Genomic DNA, 16,233 nt, shown 5'->3' with positions numbered 1-16,233 from the left:
CTGAGCCAGCCAGGTGTCCCCGTTTGCACCAATTTAGCTAGAATTCTGGGAAGGATGATCTTGGCCCAAGGGCGGGCGCCTAAAGAAGGGGAGAGAACTAGCCTGTGGAGCACTGCCATGAGTCTTTTAAGTACTTAATGTTGTTTCCATTTTATTGTCACAACAACTCTGCAAATGTTGTATTAACATCCCCATTTCACAGACAAAACCCCCGAGGCTCAGGGAGACAAATTGACTTTTCCAAGAACGTAACTAGTATGTGGCAAAGTCTCATTTGAGCCCATGGCTCTGAAACCTCATCCTAATAAGAGCTCTGAGTTCTGGAAAGAAATGCAGCCCAGGGGAAGCACTACTGAGTTAATATCCGGAAGTACTCATTCTGTCAGGGGGGAACGCAAACCACTTACCAAGCTAAAGGCAAAAAGGTCAATAAAATGGAAAAATGATGGGCCTGTCAAGACAGCAGAGTTTCATCCATCTGTGTACTTTGAAATCCTCAAAAAATGTGCCAGTGCTTAGTTGAGGGGATTTGTAAGAAGGCCCAAGTATTGGCTTGATGTATTGATTCCACGGGAAATGAATGTTTGGGCTCCAAGATCTAGGAGGGGCTGTACCCATCTTTGTCTCTGCTCTCTCTTGAGAGCTCTCAAACAGAGTTGCCTTGAGGCTGAATAGCTTGTCCATTGATCAAAGGAAGAAAACTGAAGTCCCTGCATTCCCAGGAGCCTGGAGATTTGTGTGAGTTGCACAGTGAGTGGTTAGGGAGATGAGTTCACACTGACCTGCCCTTCCTGAGAACCGGGGCTGGTCTGAGGGTGCAGATTTTCAGGGGCCACACATCTCGGTGCTGTGCAAATGCGAGAACAGCCCCTGGCAGTTGACGGCCTTCTTAAACTTGGCCCCCTAGGCAGCTGGCTCTGCTCACCCTACCCCGGGCCCAGCCAAGAACAGTCTCTGGGTTTATTTTGGACCAGTGTAATGTAGGCAGGATGAGTATGGGCTCTGGACTCGGTTCAGCTTCCAATCCAGGCTTTGCCTCTGATGAACACTAACTGGCTGGGACCTTAGGCAAGTCACTTCAGCAGTCACCTCTCTATACATCCGTTCCCAGCAAAAAAAGTTTTATAGGGGCACCGATCTTACAGCAGGCTGGCTGTGGGGGTTAAACAATGTACTGGGTGGAAAGTGGAGGGTACTGGGTAGTAAGAGTGTGCACACTTGAGAGTCCAAGGGAAACCTGCCAGCCGCTGCCCAGGAGGCAAGCCAGAGTGGACTTCTAGGGCTCTGGAAGTGTCTAGTAGGCCACGCAGGTTACTGTCACACCTAGTTAAAAAGGTTAACAAAGGGAATGAAGAAAAAGCATGGGTTTGGTCTGGGTTATGGTAATGGCAACAGAATCCTCGTGGAGGAACAAAGACTTTCCAGGAAGACCATTTGGAGGCTGAGAAAATGAGATTCCCAGAGATAAAAAACCTTCCCCTTTATTTTGTATGTTCAGAGAAGAAGACTGCTGTGTGAGCGATCTACAGAAAAGCTTTATACTGGGCTGGGGCTGGGTACAAACTCTCCCCAGTTCTTACCCCCAAGAGTGCTTAGCAAGAGTGGCCGCTGTGTTCTGATGGGATCAGGTTGGGATCTTATGTGATTTCAGGGTCCATGGACCCAGCCCAAGGTCTAAACACTGAGGCATCATTTCCAAAGTACCACAGTGCTGGACATTCTGTTGTGGGAAACACTCACTGTCCCTTTTCATGGATGAGAAAATAGGATACTGCTCATGGGGGAATGGTGGGTGGTTTTGGATGGTCAGCTAAAGAAGGCTGTCACTGGGGACAGAGAAGCGAAACATTGTTATTTCTGGGAAAGGGAACACCCATATATGTTTTCTTCATCATTTCATAACTATCGTGGCAAAAATCACGAATGGGTGCGAAACTTAGCCGGAAAATTTTGATAAGAAGAGCATTTATAATGTTGAAATTTTATAACTGTGAAACCTGATGCATTCTTAACCAAATGGTCGCTAAGAATGGGACAAAGCCACATCAGGTGTCTCCTGAAATGGTACACAGGGGAGGGCAGATCACTTCTGTGGTGTTCCTGCCCCAAATGAGTAACTTGAATCTAATAATAAAAACGTTAGAACCAATCAAAGGATATTTTACAAAATAACTGGCCTGTATTCTTTAAAAGTGTTAAGGTTGTGGGAGGTGATGAAGACAGAGAGACCATTTCAGATTATAGGACACCAAAGATACAGGATGAGTAAATGCAGCACGTCACCTGGGGGTAAGTCCTAGACCAAGGGCAGTGTTTGTTATAAAGGACCACAGAGGGGGCAAGCGGACCAAATTTGGAATTTGGTCTCAGCAGTGCATCAATATTAAACTTCTTCATCTTCATAACTATACTGTGTTATACAAGAGAATGTCCTTAAATAAACATTGGATAATTACGAATAGAGGGATATGATGTCTCTAATTTATTCCTGGATGGCTTAGGGAAAAAAAGCAATGATGTATAAATGTATATGAGTATGAGAGAAAATTTTAAAAAGCCAATGAGGCGATGTGGTCCTGGTGAATCTGATTAAGTTATGGGAGTTTATGTTATTCTTGCAACTTTTCTATAAGTTTAAGATGATATCAAAGTAAAAAGTCATAAAAAGAGGTGTTTTCTGAATTATTCACATATGTGAACATATAAATTTTGCCTTTCAGATATGTATGTGGACAATGGAATGGTTAATTTATAAATATATATTTCCTCTTGAACTATTTTTATTTTGCCCTATAGAAAACAAGAACCCATAACAGAGTTTTTCTTCCCATTCATACAGATTTTAGGAAGGCACTGCTTTTTCCCTTGGAGAAATAATCTACAGACAAAAAAGCAGTACCACCTTGTGAAATGGGTGATTGCCGAAGTCAGTAGCTTGGAGACGACCCCCAGGGGCAGGGAAGCAAACACACTTGTTGCAAGAATTAGACCCTGAGCTGTGGAAACGGATCACTTCTGTTTTCAACACCACGGACCCGGAGTACACAGTAAGGTACCCTTTTTCTCTTGGCGCCCAGTGCTGCCGCCTCAAAGGGATGAGTTTTGGTCTATGGTCTGAAGAATGTTTTTCGAATGACACAGAGTGTGTTTGAGGAGTTGTGCGAGGAGAAATGTTCAAGTGTGAATAAGAATCATGCCGAAGCAGAAGGTCAAGGTCAGGGAAGAACCTACAGGGAAAAGGAGACTCAAGATGTCAATATCTTGCTACTTCAACCAACTGTCTCTGTTGGACTCGAGAGGGAACCTCAAAAAATTTGAGGGGTCAGCATATATATGGTGTCCCTACAAAACCTGTAGGGTTATTTTCCTGCATGGTGATGAATGTGTGTCCTGAGGTAACAGAGACAGACATGGAGGCCACCAATGTTAAAAACTAAGATGGAAATACTGCTTCCTTCAAAATGAATTGGGAGGCACCTGGGTGGCTCAGTGGGTTGAAGCCTCTGCCTTCGGCTCAGGTCATGTTCCCGGGGTCCTGGGATTGAGCCCTGCATCAGGCTCTCGGCTCGGTGGGGAACCTGCTTCCTCCTGTCTCTCTCTGTCCTGCCTCTCCGCCTACTTGTGATCTCTCTCTCTGTGTCAAATAAATAAATAAAATCCTAAAAAAAACAAAAATGAATTGCGTTTGTGCCTGTCTTCCCCCAGGCTAGCAGCTGCTGTCTTCCCTGTTGCTGCCCGTGTTTATTACCGAGGCTCCAAGTGAAAGGGCAGCTCTTAGGTGCAGGGACTGGGCAGCCCTGAGAAGGCGGGGGTCAGAAAGTGCGGGAGTCGGTACTCACTGTGCTCTCATGATGGTCTGGCCTTCCTTCGGCCCTGAGAACCTACCCCACAGGTTTGTCTGAAGTTCATCCGCAAGCCTGGTGACTGCTCCCTCTCCCCCTGGGGTAGGGGAACAGAGTGAGGTCTTTAGCATGGCACAGGTATGGAAAGTACATGAGCCAAAAAGAAAATCACAGTTGCTCTTAGGGCTGGGCTGTTTGCCCTACCCCAGCTTTATTTTTTTTTCTTTAAGATTTTATTTATTTATTTGAGAGAGAGAGACAGAGAGCGAGGGAGAAATCAAGAACAGGAGGAGAGGGCAAAGCAGGCTTCCCGCTGAGTAGGGAGACCAACATGGGGCTCCATTCCGGGACCCTAGGATCGTGACCTGAGCCACAGGTAGACGCTTAACTGACTGAGCCACCCAGGGGCCCTGCCCCCACCCCAGGTTTAGCAGGATGTGCCTGTGCCCATGGACTCCCATCAGGTGGGTGGGGTACTGAAATAGCGTGTGTGCCATAGGAACTCTGCACGTCAGGGCTCAGTGACTGCAAACCGTCCGTAAATGAAGAGCCTGCTTGCTGCATCCCCTTGCCTGGAGGGAGTCTGGAGGCAGGTGTGGAAGGCAGGATCCCAGATTGATCCCGCTGGACCTGGCCCATGAGGCCAAAGTTGGGTGAGATCATACTCCCCTGCTTGATGTAATATAAGGCCCCTTTTAGGCAACCTACTTGGTCTTCATGAGCTAAGCCATGCAGATGATGGGTGAACAGGAGATCCTAGCCTCACAGTGGACCAGAACCTTGCCTACCTATTCCCTGACACAGTCAATAAAGTTTATGCTTCTTGAAAGTGGGAGCTAACGTCAGCCACTTTTGCCTGTCTTCCTTAGGGACCCATTTGTCGTGTAGGTGGGCCATGCTGGTCTCAGAGCTCTGTTGTGAGACATTCAGTGGGACTGTGTTATGTGGGACGGTGTGGACCTTGCTCTCAGATGCATGGTAGGCAGGTTGGTGTGGACCTTGCACTTGGATGCCTGCTAAGCAGGTTGGAGTGGACCTTGCACTTGGATGCATGGTAGCTACTTCCTAGGTGGAGGAATGGAAGGCTTGCAATTCATCCGGTGTTGACTAATGGTTTTCCATACTGGCCGATGAGGGCTGTGTCGTTTCAGTCTTCTCTTGTGAAAGGGGTTCGGCAGCCACATAACACTGAGGATATTCTGACTTAAAGGTCTCTTATCCCACCTGGAGGAAGTAGACCCGGCTGGCTGAGCTAAGTGCTTGCTGACATGTTCCGCTACTGACCAGCCGCTCACCATCCCCAGAAAGCCCATATATATATGGACCCATGTATATGTATGTATGTGTGTATGTGTGTGTGCGTGCACGTGTGTGTGTGTGTGTGTATTAAATCTCTGAATCTATAATTATTCCACACATTCCTCCTATGTGGTCAAGTGCCGATTCCATACACATTCTGTCATTTGAGGTCAGAGTTGGTATGGATTTATTAATAACAACATAAAAAATTCTGTTATTGATGGAAGTTACGACTTTTGGTATAGGGGTTTCCTCTTATACAACACACCCATAAAATGGTAAGATTTGCGATGACTTGGTCAAGCAGAGTAGCTCCTGATTACAGAAATGCCAACAGTGATATGAAAATTCAAATCAGTGACATTGAATTTAAAGAACTTAAGGATGTACCCCAAATGTTGTAAGTTGCTCTAATATTTGCTCTAAGTGTGAAAGGAAATGTTTGAATGACATCTTGAGCTCACTTTCATTTCAGCCTTACCAATCACTACCCTATTATTTCACATATTGGCAGAAGCTTAAGGTAGTGTTGGGGATCTTGAACCGGCTGTTAGAACATCTGGACGGTATTTGGGGACACTGGGAAATATCAGTATTTTGTTCTATTTGGTCTACTGTGCTAGAAACAGTTTACAAGCAGAAAAGGACCATATTCTATATATGCACTGTAACAATCACAATCACAAATTGTCAAAACTAGGTAAAATTAGGCAAGAAAACTTTGGTTCCTGAGTTCTTCTGTTAATTTTAGTTTATTACACATCCTTTGCTTTGTTAGCATTCATTGGCAGGTTTCAAAACTTATCAAAACTTATAAAAAATTCCAGTGAATTTCATTCATTCTGTGCAAATTTTAATGACTAAAAGAAAAAAAAAGAAATCCTATGTTCAGCTTTCTCTTCTGAGAATTGCACACACTGGGATATTGTTCACCATTGTTCTCTGTTGGCAGAGGAATAGGGCAGAAACACCTTGGCCTCGACTCATCCTGTCCTGTTGTCTTCCTTGCCCACTGATCTTCCTGGCCCCTCAGACTGGCCTTGGAGAATTTTCACTTGAACTTGGACTGGTTCTTTCACATTGCTTGGTCCTCAGCTCCCCACTGAGCTGTCTCAAACCTCTGAATCTTCTAAGAGCTAGCCCACCTCTTGTCAAGGACCTGTCTTGTGCACCATAGAATCTCTTCTCCAGGACAGGACCCTTCCTGGGGGCTGCAGGAGGGAGCTATATAGAAGTTCTTAGGGCCAGGATCTTGGCTTCTATATGCTATCGTCCTAATAGGAAGCAGATAGGACACTTAAGAACTTGTAAACAAGTTCTGCAAACAAGGAAGCTTTTAAGCCTGATTGTATCTGAAGGAGTGATCTGAAAAAGAAATCAAAAGGAGTCCAAGTCAAGGTGATTTGCATACCAAAAAGAAGAATGTTCATAGTGGAATGACATCAAGTATATGAAAACCCACAAGTCCATGAAGATTAAAAAAAAAAAAATTCTAGAAAATATCTCTCATCTTTGTGTTCACTTAAGCAGGATTAATTCCTTACTGTGAAAGTAGTTAAGGGGTAAAGTGAACATTTATATTAACTGGTAGGGATTGCATTTCAGGGTAATCAAATAGCCCAGTCTATGAGGAGCTACACTTTATGTAACAATGCTAGCATAAATAGAAGAGGAACGCTAAGATTCCAAAGGTGTGGTTTGGAGACCCCTAAGTAAGGTTGATTGGTTGGCATTAAATTATTTGGTGGATAGTTCGTGAAGAGCTGGACATTCCATGCAGCCAGAGTCTCTACACATAGAGGACATACCAGTACAGGGAGCCACAAAATAGCAGAATAAGGACATAAGGCTAATTTTAATGCAAATGCGACCTCCCCCACTTTTTTTTAAAAAATTTTTATTTTTTAAATTAGAAACCGTGCAAGTGGAGGGAGAAGGAGATAATCTGAGGTAGGCTCCTGCTTAGCACATAGCCCCATGCGGGGCTCAGTCTCATAATACCCGCCCTGCCTTCCCCTACCTCGGAGATCATGAACTAAATCAGGACTCAGTCGCTTAACCCACCGAACCACCGAGCTGCCTTCCTCCATTTTTTTAAGTGGGTCTACCAGCCATTAGGAGTCTCTGATGCGAAGTAATATGAAGTATGTGTTATCACTTCTCTTTTTGAGTGCGTATGTTTTGGTTTCTTTTTTCCTCAAGAGCTCAGAAGTGAGACTGCAGGGGTCTGTCTGCTCCCGATTCCCCCACTTTTAGGTTGGGGTCTTGAGCAGTTCATGCAACATCTCAGATCCTCAGTTTCCTAGATGCCTTAGGGTTTTATGAGGATCTAATTAGACTATTTATGAAAGGGTGGACCAGGGCTGGACCATACTATGCTCAGTAGATTAGTTTTATTTTATTATAAATAATTATTTCCTGAATAAAGGAATACTGTAGCCACGAGAGCTGTCTATACCTCTGGATCTCATCTCTCCCTTCACCCACCGCAGTCCAGCCCTTGAGATTCTACACTTCTAGCCCAGGGATGATTCGAGAACACCTACATGTGTCAGAACCTGGGCTCCCCATTCTCCCGTCATTAGCCCATGCGCAGGACCTGAGCGAGTCACTCAAGGGCTCTGATCCTCAGTTTCCTGATCATGAGCCTGGAAAGGAGGTGGGCGAAGAGGATAGTGCATCAAATGGGCAGCATATGAGGGAGAAAGACCACACAGACCACGCAGGAAGGTGGTCTTCAGCATGACTATGTTCTAAACCCCAGGGCACTTTGTATGTTAGATAAAATGTGATGGTTCTCCCACTCAGGGGACAGCACACTGACCCTGTTTTTCTTAATTTTTCCAAAATAAAACTGAGGGCTGTCCTGATTCTAGTCCTTCCAGGATTTAGTGAGCAAATATTGGTTTATTATATCCTTTCATTTTTTAAATGATCATTATTCTTATTCCAGAATAAAAGTTCCTTGTCCTTCACCCCTTTTAAAACACTGCAACGTGCTATTGACTACACTGATTGCCTGCTTCCCTGGCTAGGCTGCAAGCTCCATGAAGGCAGAGATTTTTGTTTTGCTCATTGATGCATCTGTAACACCTACAGCAGTACCTGACATACACTTAATATTTGGCACATATTTTCTTAATTGCTCAAAAATCTTAAGTTGGCAGCATGGATATTGATTGCTTTTATAAAATACAGGGCTTATATCTAACAGTCTGTAAAATGGGTTTATTCACTTGTCTCCATCCAAGACTGTTTTGAGCCAGGGAAACACCAGGGGTGTTGGAGAGCACAGGTGAGGTCTGATGTAAGGATGTGTAATGTGTGTCCACAATACACAGAAGGTTGGGTTTTGCCCAGACTCAATCCAACACAGCCTGTCTGCCTTATAGACTTGGGCATCCCCCTCAATAGACAGATGTTTCCTCTCTGCCTTTAGCACCTTCAGTTCCCTCACAAATAGGTACTGAGAGCTTACCAGGAGCTAGGCACTCTTCTAGACACCTGGAAGTCATCAGGGGACAAAACAAAGACCTCTGGGGGCCATGGAATTCAGGAGAAAGAGCTGAAGATCATGCCAAGAACTTGGCCTGAGCTCCTGGATGGAGTCACCATGGCCTGAGATGGAGTCTGTGGTGGGTAGTCCTGGGGGCAGAGATGAGAGTCCGGCTCTTAAAGCCCCTTGTAGAAGTGATCCTTGCTCCTCCCCTGTCCTGCCCGAATATTCTGCCACATAATCTGCCTGAACATTAAAACCTATTCTCCAGGGGCACCTGGGTGGCTCAGTGGGTTAAAGCCTCTGCCTTTGGCTCAGGTCATGATCCCAGAGTCCTGGGATTGAGCCCCGCATCGGGCTCTCTGCTCAGCAGGGAGCCTGCTTCTTCCTCTCTGCCTGCCTCTCTGTCTACTTGTGATCTCTGTCTGTCAAATAATAAATAAAATCTTAAAAAAAAAAAACCAAAAAAATCCTATTCTCCCGATGGAGCTTTATTAGTCATCGTACTTCAGTTTTATCGCAATTTTTGGTTTGGTAATGGCATCTCAGTTCCGTAAACAAGGGTGGGATTTTGGGAGGTGGGGGCCACTGTCGTGCTCCTTAAACAGGAGACAGGCAGCAGTCAGGTGAGAGTAAAGGGCACTGTTTTACCTGTTAGTGCCAGTGGCACCAACCAATCGGGTTGGAAGAAGATGAGTTATATTTGTGACAATAATTACAGTGCACGAGGAGGAAGGATGGACCAATGGCCCAGGGGTCCTTGACAAGAGTTGTCTGTAGGCACTATTTCGACTCTTCAAAAAAGAAATGTCATAGCGTAAATTGGATTCAATGTTGGTAGTCAGTTCTGACTGGTGGGAACGTGGTTGTTTCTTATTTCACTCTTGCATTTTCTGTGTGGTAAGCATACAGATTAGAACGAGGTGGTGGTGGTTAGGAACAGGTACCTGGCTTCAATTCCAACTCTGTTACTTATTAGCTGTGTGGCCTTGGGCAGTGACTCAGCCAGTCTCTGTTCTCATGTTATAAAGATTGAGTGAGTTTATGTGGAAAGCACACAGACTCATTCTTAGCACGTAGCTAAGGGCTATTGAAGTGTTGACTGTTCTTGTTCTTAGAATTAAGAATAGAATGATAAGTAATTATAATTAATCAACAGAATATTCCTAGGATTTTATAACTGCAAAGAAATCCTGCAGTCTTGAGTAAAGAAGCTCTTCTGAGGCCCTAAGACTCCCTCCATGTGGGCCTGTGTGTGGAGTGAACCATGAGACCATGAGCTGGCCCTGGAGGGAAGGCCCCTCCATGTAGGGGACCTTGTACACGCCCAGAGCATTTACCTGATGCCCTCAGTGACGTCGCAGGAAAAAAAAGACTCTTCCTTGTGTTTCCAGGAAGAATTAGTAATGTGTAAGCAGGAAGCATGAATTCCAAGAAGCAAAACATCAAGGCTGTTTTCACACCCTTCTAGATAACAAGGCTGGTGCGCGCTCTTTCTCTCTCTCTCTCTCTCTCTCTCTCTTATTCTTCAAAATTGTTTCCTTGCTGCCCTTATCATCGATCTTTCCGTGATAAACCTTGCTGTGTACGTATGGGGTGAATCAGCCTCACTGCAGACGTGGATTATTTAAGTACATGTCTATCTTGAAGCACAGTAAGTTTTTTTCTCCTTCAATTAGTTTGCAAACCAAATCCGAGAGGAAAGAGATCTTTGTATATTGCCTCTTAAGTGCGATGACACTCCCAGCATGTTTATTAATTCCTGGCTGTGCATATAGAATAGGAGAGCAGATAACTCAGGCTTTAGTCCTTAGGGGAAACCTACTCATGCATGCACAGAGTGTCATATAATTCCCGAGTCAGTGATTCCCTCTGTGACTCACATCTCTCCGTAGCTTTTGTTTTCCTCCTCCACTCACCGCTCCCTGTTTCCTTACTCTTTCTTCAAAGTATTCGCACCACCCCCGACGTTCAATTCCTAAGAGAGAGAACTGTTGAAAGACACAGTGATGCCGGGTTACGGGGAGCAGGGGGCTCTGCGACGATCTCACCAGATCTCACCAGATCCAAGCTGGGAGAAAAGTCTGCACTCATTAAACCCACTTGATCTGCGGGGCTCCTTGTGTCTCACTCATCACACTACAGAATCTTCACCGATGCCAGCAGCGACTCCGTAAACCCTTGGCAGTGCTGGTGGTGGTGATGCTGGATCCTGGCCCGCCCTGGTCACAGTGGCCCCACACTTTGGCCCCCAGGGCCCCTCTTGCACCTCCTCTTTCAGCCACTCCCCCTTAGTTGCCTTTGTGGCTCCCCTTCTCCTACCCTTGGAGTGTCCCAAGGGCTTCCTTTCACTCTGCCATGGGTGTGTGACTCAGTTTTGCTAATAAGAATCCATGCATAGGCTCTCCTGAGAGCCTGTTTAGCATGCATGCTGGGGTACTGTGACTTAAATTTAAAAAATGCTGTTGGGATATTGTTCCCTGTTCTTGGCACAGAGCTCCCCCAAACCCGTGTAAATCCCTAAGCGATAAGAGCACTGAGGTCATCTTTTGTTCTATTGAGGTGACTCCGGATGGGCTCCTGGATGGCTCCTGGATGGGGTCCAGTCTCCAGAAAGACTTGAACATGATTAGAAGCTTGGAATTTTCAGCTCCAACTCCCATTCTGCAGAGAGGGGACACGGGGCCGAAAACGGAGCCATTGACCAGTCATGCACACGATGCCTCTGTAAAGATCTCAGTAAGATGGTGTTCAGAAGTCTTCTGGGCTGGTGGAAACATGGACATGTGGGGAGAGTGGTGTGTGTAGACAGAGCATGGGGGCTCTTCTCTCATTCCCACCGACCTTTCTTTATGCCTTTCTTCTCTCTGGAGATTCCTCTTCTATCCCATTATCCTCTCCCTCCCCATAAACTGATAAATAGTAAGTAAGTAAACTGTTTTCCTGAGTGCTGTGAGCCTTCTAGCAAATTAATGGAACCTGGTGAGGGGTTTGTGGAAGCCTCTGATTTAGAGCCAATGGGTCAGAGGCACAGGTGACAACCTGGACTTGGGACTGGGACTGGTGTCTGGAGTGTGTGTGGTGGGGGGGGCAAAGGTGGGGGTGGAGATGGAGGGTCTTGTGGAACTGAGCCCTTAATCTGTGGGATCTGCTGCTATCTCCAGACAGATGGTGTCAGAACAGATGGTGTCAGAATGGAGTTAAATTGTGGGATACCCAACTGGGGTCACAGAATTGCCTGGTGTGGGGCAGAAGCCCATGGCTTGGTAGTCGTGTGAGAGTAAAGGAGATGCCCAGGGAGAGAACAGGTGTCTCTTCTACACATGTCCATATGTATTTTCCTGAAGAAAGGGTCTGGAGCTCTCATCATTCTTGAGAATCCACAACCCCATAAGAACCTGTGGGGAGAGGGTAGGAGGAAAGGAGGGAAGGACACGGATGAAGCCCAAGCTTGCAGGTGGCAGATGCTCCACACCCATATTTGGAAACTGCCCATTGGACATCTCCACCTGATGCTCCCACAGGTGTTTCCAGCCCAATGTGACTAAAACTGACATCAACCCCCCAAACAGGTTCCTGTTCCTGTTTTCGCATCACCTGTGCGTGCCATTACCCTTCCCCCTGCTTCCCAAGTCAGAACCTTGAGGGAGCGTTTAGTGGGTTAAAACTTGCTCTTACGTCTCACACCAGCCACTCCCCAGTTTCCCTCCATCCTTACCTTCTTTCCATCCTTCGGCATCTGCCCTGTTCAGACGCGCACCTCAATCAGAGCTATCGTTTCCTTGCCAATGTCCTGCCTCTCATTCGTTTGTCTAGTCCATCTTCACGTGACTGCCCAAGTATTTCATACACGCACATTTAATCATGTCACTCTCATTCTCAGTATTCTTCAGTGGCTTCCCATTGCTCACCGAAAAAGACACCTGAACCCGGTAAGGAAGACCTTGGTCCTTGCCTGCCACTTTCCATCATCTTTTAATTCTCCAGCGTGATTTGGTTCAGCAATGCTCAACTCCCCATGGCCTCTAGAACATGCTAAGCTTTCTCACTCTGCTTTGCGAATTCAGCTTCTCTGTAGGGAACATCACCTCCTCACCCCTGCCCCCTCATTCTCCCCATCCAATTCGCCAGGCAAATCTCCCCCTACCCTTCAAGCTTCTCCTTCAAGGGATGCCTCCTCTGTTATGCTTCCTGGCTTTCCTAGGTGACATAAGCCAGACTCCTGGGATCTGTGCACTTCCCAGGTTAGCCCACCTAGCTACACACCTCCAAGTTTCACACCCCCCCCCCACTGCATTTTCATTTTACACTGAAGCAAGGCTCTCCAACCTTAAATGATTTACACAGGGCAGCACTCTTGCTCTGTATATAGGGAACCAAAGCAAGATTAATGGAAGGAACAAAAAGAAAGCCTGCATGCAGAGGTCTGGGCATCTAAATCTTTCCAAGCTAAAAGGGGGCGAAGGGAGAATTTTACAACTCACATGTGCTTGTCGCTCATTTAATTTCATTTGTGTCACCCATTCCTCTATGGCAGGTTGAGGTTTATTTGTGACTGTGGGGATTAAACAAGATAGTGAGGTGGTACCGCACCCAGAGCTCCGTGCACTTTGCAGTGATTATGTACATACCTTATGTCCTCTGCCTTGAATGCAAAGACTGTGTTTTCAATTTTTTTCCCTCAGAGCCTAGAACTAACTAGGCAGAGAACTCTGGAAGTTCTCCACCAGTGAGAAAAGAATTCTTAATAACAGACAAAGGTAGTACTTTTTTATTTTAAGAAATCAGGACTTCTTTTTTTGGGGGGGGGCACCTGGAAGCGTGTATCTCCCACTCCCCTTCCTGCATTTTGCCCCTCCCTCATCTACTCCCCCTGCCCACTGCCAGTTTGTTCTCTGGCTGTATGGGTGGGTTTTTTTTTTGTTTTTTGTTTTTTTTTTTTGATTCCACATGTAAGTGAAATCATAGGGTCTTTGTCTTTCTTTGTCTGACTTATTTCACTTAGCCTAGTAAAAATTAAGTACATTTTCTGAATGAATTGTAAAATAAGGAACTCAAAAGAAGACATTTTTGGATAATTCTTAGAGAATTAATTCATCATGCCTTTGAGGAAGCAGGGTGCCCATCAGGCACTAGCTCCTCTACTAACAGCTGGAGGGAGAATGCCGAAGGATGGCAAATGCTTTCGTGGTGTCCTGGGCCAGCCATGGCTCTCAACGCCTGCCTACGGGCTCCTCCTCGTAGTCTGTGGTGTCGTCCCTCATCCCGTTCATCGCTGAGGCAGCTGACGTACAGGGGGATTAGACAGAGTGCAGGACTCTGTTAGAGCAGGACTCAAACCAGACAGCTCACATCCAGAGTCCGCGCTCGGTACCACACCGCCTTTCCATCCGGTCCCGCTGGCCCCCTTCCAGCTTTCATTCATCTAAAAAGCGTTTTCCTAAGCTCACCACATATATTACCTCATTTAATCCTCACAATAACCCCAAGGCAGGTTCTGTTACTTTCCTCTCTTTTCAGACAAGGAAACGAAGGCTCAGAGGCATCAAATAACTGGGTCCACATTACTTGGCTAATAAGTGGCGAAGCTAAATGTTCGGCCCCTGTAGACACTCTTCACCTGCGCACTCAGACAACAGTAGCGTCATCAAAGAGAGCAGCTCCTGAAGTGACACAAGTGAGTTGAACCCGTCAGGCTGCCAGGTGAGCCTCGCTTACCTGCTTGCTGGGATGGGTCCCTCCACACTGCCGGCTGTGGGTGTGGCCTGGAGTGGGTGTGTCTGGTAGGCGTGGTCTGCGCGGGTGGCCAGGCTGGGCGGGAACTGAGCCCTACGGTGGAAATGGTCAGGAGGTTCACGGTAATAAGCGCTTCCACCCTTCGTATGGGTGGGGACGACTAGCTAACTCAGCACTTTTGCAGCTGGGATCTTCTGATCTAGTTCAGGAGACACAGTCAGCTCTCTGTGACCAGGGAACACTGACTCAGGTGAGGTCTTAACCCCTCACCGCTGTGTGATTGTGGGTCCTTGACCTCTCTGTCTCAGAGGTGGTCTAGAGGGCTTTAGGGGCAAACAGCCAATAAATGGTACTAGTTTCTACATTCCAAAACTCAGATACATCCTTGATAAGAATCCAGACCATCGTTATATTGTACACCTGAGACTAATTATTACACTGCATTTTAACTTACTGGTATGTAAATAAAAACTAAAATAAATAAATAAATAAATAAACTGAGGCATAGAGAAAAAAAGAATTTCAGAAGCCACGCTCCGGAAAACCCTCCTTGCCAAATGCAAGCAACTTTCCTCAGGTCTCATTCTCTTTAACTTACCTGACCCCTGGCTCTACTGATAGTGCTGCCTTCTGCTGGACACTCTGCTGGGTTCTCTTCACTCCTGCTGGTGCTTCTCTGCCCTTCCCAACCTTGGAGGGTGCTGCTCCTCTAGAGGTAGTCTCAGAGGACTCACCCTCCCATCACCACCAGGAGTCTTTCAAATCACCCTCTCTTGCCTCTTCCTCCTGTCCTAGCTCTGTTTTGGTCTCCAATTGCTGCCTGGGCATTTTGTTGTAAGTTTTCCTCTTCTGTTACAAAGCACAAGAGACCGACCACATGCTCTCTAATACCTGGGTTCAGGACAGCTAGACAAAAGAGATGAACATTTAAAATGCTCATTTCATATATGCTCCAGCATTCCACTTGTAGGAAACTGACTTACAGAAACACTCAAGTTTTCAGGGACACATGTACAAAGATGTTCATTGTAACATTAATAAAAGAAAAACGTTAGAACAGCTCCTAGGGGAAACTGCGAATTATGGTACACTCATACCAGGAGAGAGTAAGCAACAGAAAGAATAAAGCACATCTGTAAGAATCAATATAAAAGGATTCTGCGAGTTACATTTTAAAAGAGTAATTTGGCGCACAATAATTGTATATCATTCTGTTTGCGGGTGCGTTTGAAAGCATGTGCATGAAGTATACATCAAGGTTTAAAACGGGGTGTCCAAATGAAAACGTCTTTGGACTTAACCTGAAAGCTACAGCTGGTATCAGAGCCTAAGAGCAAATGACAGGACCTTGCTGTAAAGTATTAAATTGCAAAAAATCTAAAGACTACTATTGTGTCTATATGGGTGTGGAGGCGGTTACGATCCTGACATGGGATGGAATCTGGAATCTGCAAGGCCTTTGTGGCTAGAGTGGCCGAAAATAAAGCCAAAGTCTGGGGCTTCCCCTTAAGACAACTGCATTCTGTTCTAAGAAACTATGAGAAGCCACTGGGATATTCTGAGTGAGGGAGAATGGATTATTGAAGAGGCCAGACTGGAAGCTGGGATACCAGCTGGACGGATTTGGAGAGTTAGGATAGCATTTGGTGATTAGGGCAAAGGAGAGTGGCAATGTGGAAGAAATATATGGAGTCTTTAAAGGTAATCTGATTATCATTTACTTAGAAAAGCCACCTTAGAGATTAGTAGTTTTGTGGGGTGACGTGGGGAGGGCATGGAGAGTCCTGGCGATGTTTGGGATTCTCATAAGGGATGTGAGCAGAGAAGTAGAGGGGGAAGTTTGAGTGAGTTTGGATGTGC

General features: G+C 45.9%; 1 pseudogene; it reads right to left on the bottom strand.

The window, feature by feature from the left end:
- Positions 1 to 349: 349 nt before the first annotated feature.
- LOC131812150 (dual specificity protein phosphatase 5-like) lies at positions 350 to 5,171 on the bottom strand (annotated as a pseudogene).
- Positions 5,172 to 16,233: the final 11,062 nt, after the last annotated feature.

Source organism: Mustela lutreola, chromosome 12, assembly GCF_030435805.1.
Source record: "Mustela lutreola isolate mMusLut2 chromosome 12, mMusLut2.pri, whole genome shotgun sequence".
Taxonomy (NCBI): Eukaryota; Metazoa; Chordata; class Mammalia; order Carnivora; family Mustelidae; genus Mustela; species Mustela lutreola.
This window is presented reverse-complemented; position numbering and strand designations above follow the sequence as displayed.